Raw genomic sequence first — 2500 nt, 5'->3', positions numbered from 1 at the left:
TCTACACAAAATATTTGCCAATATCCAACCTCCTCCCCCTGAAGTTCCACCTACCCTTTTTCCTTAATAGCTCTTTAGCCAGTTTTCCTTAAACAATGTTCCCATAGCTTCCTCAGCCACAGATACACTCCATTTCATCCAATCACCATATGCCCTTAACCCTTTCCTAACCCTAATCTCTAAAGAGGGAGTGCAAATGGGGTGATTTTAGATGCGTCTGCTGTCTGGTATTAGTATACTTACCACTTTCTCTTCCTCCCCTCTCCTTTTATTTCTTCATCACTTCTATATACATATAATTTCCTTGCAAAATGGCATAAGCAGCCTTACTCTTATATATATTTTTTCACTTTCTACCTTAACACTAACCAATCACTTTTCTCATGGTATGTAGTAGGTATTTTTAGGTTTCTGTGTCCTCTTGAGAAATCTAACTCTGTATCTGGTAAATGGTAAAGCAAAAAAATATTGTGTTAATTTCTTATGAACTTATTAATAGTTCCATAAGTGTTAACTAAGGTTAGGAATACCAATTCTTAAAAGCCTTAGCATATTTTATTCTTTAAAACATAATCATCTTTGGTCTTATAAGTACTGATGAATCTACAGAATATACAAGTATGTGTACAAATTGAGCCACTAGATTAAGTTTAGATCAAAGAAAAAATAACCTGTAGTTGTACCTCTTGAATTGCAAAGTTATTCACCCCCATTTATGAATTTTATTACATTCATCAGAATGAACTGTTTGTTTTCCCTTACAGATTGCTTCTGTAGGTTTTTGGTACCCTACAACATTTTTTATTGTTTAGTGTAGTACACTTTTTGTAGATGAGGTTATATCTTTGTCTTTTGCTCTGGGCAATAAATAATAGTAAACTTGCTTTCATTACTTATAATGTAACACTTAGAGGCTGTACTGAATGAGCATAAACACATTGTGGTTTCCTTTAGATGGAGAGTGAATGTAGTCTGGATGAATATGCTTTCCAGTTTTGCAATATAGTGTTAATATGATCACCAGTCAGACTACAACCAAATGTACATACATAATTTCAAGATTTCTATCAGTTGTGGTTAAGTAAATTCACATGAACAGATGGTTCTCTTAAGCACACCAAGCTGGAGCAGCAAAGCTCAGCGTCAAGTAACTGACAGGTCCATGGTTAAGGAAAACTGCCAGACTGTGATTGTACTTCACACAACCACCTACTGGCAGTTTTAATTATTGCCAGTCATGCAGGTATTCATGACAATTAGCTCATTTTGTGGAGACAGCTTTAGATTCAAACCTTGCATTGGTATATTACTGAATAGCAGGATAATCAATATACTAGAAATACACTGAGATTTGAATGGTTAATTGTTTGTGGTTACAAAGCAAAATAAATGGGCAAGACATCAAAGGTCATGTAGCACTAAAGGAAGGTTTAGTTCTTAAAAGTGTAAAGAGGGGTGACTTGATGATTAAATGTGCTACACATCAAAAGTCTTAAGTCAGTTTAGGATAGTATGGTATTGTAAAGGGTACAGAGGGAGTAATTTGTGTTAGGGTAAGGATAAACAAAAGAATGACTACATCAAATGGAGGATATGTGATTTGGGATTAGCAAAAAGGAAATGGAAGGTCTAAAGGCAATTAAATCTCAAAGAGCAGTTTTAGGAGGAATGCCAGGAAAGGGAGGATCCAGAATTGGAAAAAAGAGATAAAGAGAAAAGATTGCAGAATTAGTTGAGCAGTGTGCTGAGGCCCAAGCTAGGGGAGATCCCAAACATTAGGCCTCAGTCAAAACTGCATGATAATTTGAATAATACTAATACTGAATTTGTATATTAGTTCAGGGTTGTAAAATTCTTTTTTCTATGTACACATTTATTTCATTACAAACTACTGTCATCAATGGAATATCAATAATTCAAAACTACTGATCAAGCAGTATATAAATGCTATATATAGTTACAAATACAGAAATAAATTGATTTTCAGGTACATTTTAGGTTTAAATATAATGTCTGACATATTTCCAAATATACGCAAAAGTATTTGTCGCAGACATCCTGCTTATATCATATATAACAGATGTTCGAAGGCAACACACTTTGTACATTTTAATAAATGTATAATCTTAGGCTACAAATGTCAGTTGGCTCTACTTTTCTAAAAATTCAAAGTATGAAAATTTATCTACTAAAAATGTAACATATGAAGACAACGATAATGCAAAAACTATCAACATGAGATAGATATCTAAAAATCAAATATAAGCTTATGATAAAACCAAAGCCTATGGATCAAGAACACATTCATAAATGAGAAATTTGAATTTCTCAATCTTGGAATAAATGTCTTAGACAAATGCAAAGTGGAAAAGATATGTTATTAAAAAAATAGAATATTTGAATCTATAAAAACTTAAGCAAAACTGAAGTGCCATCAACATTATTTCCACTGCAGCGTACTACCCAGTAGTATGCTTTTAAATTTGTAACAAAGCAATAA

The 2500-nt window shown here is 33.0% G+C and overlaps 1 protein-coding gene across 1 annotated transcript in view; it reads right to left on the bottom strand.

The window, feature by feature from the left end:
• Nucleotides 1-536: 536 nt before the first annotated feature.
• The window catches only part of LOC113820666 (putative uncharacterized protein ENSP00000383309), an 11040-nt gene continuing 9076 nt past the window's right edge, over nt 537-2500 (bottom strand). Inside the window, exon 7 of the mRNA XM_070136081.1 lies at nt 537-2500. This exon is cut by the window's right edge and continues 253 nt beyond it. The gene's annotated coding sequence lies outside the window, so the exon portion shown is untranslated.

This window comes from Penaeus vannamei, chromosome 21 (genome assembly GCF_042767895.1).
Source record: "Penaeus vannamei isolate JL-2024 chromosome 21, ASM4276789v1, whole genome shotgun sequence".
Classification (NCBI taxonomy): Eukaryota; Metazoa; Arthropoda; class Malacostraca; order Decapoda; family Penaeidae; genus Penaeus; species Penaeus vannamei.
Note: the sequence above shows the minus strand (reverse complement) of the source record. Positions and strands in the feature narration are given on the sequence as shown.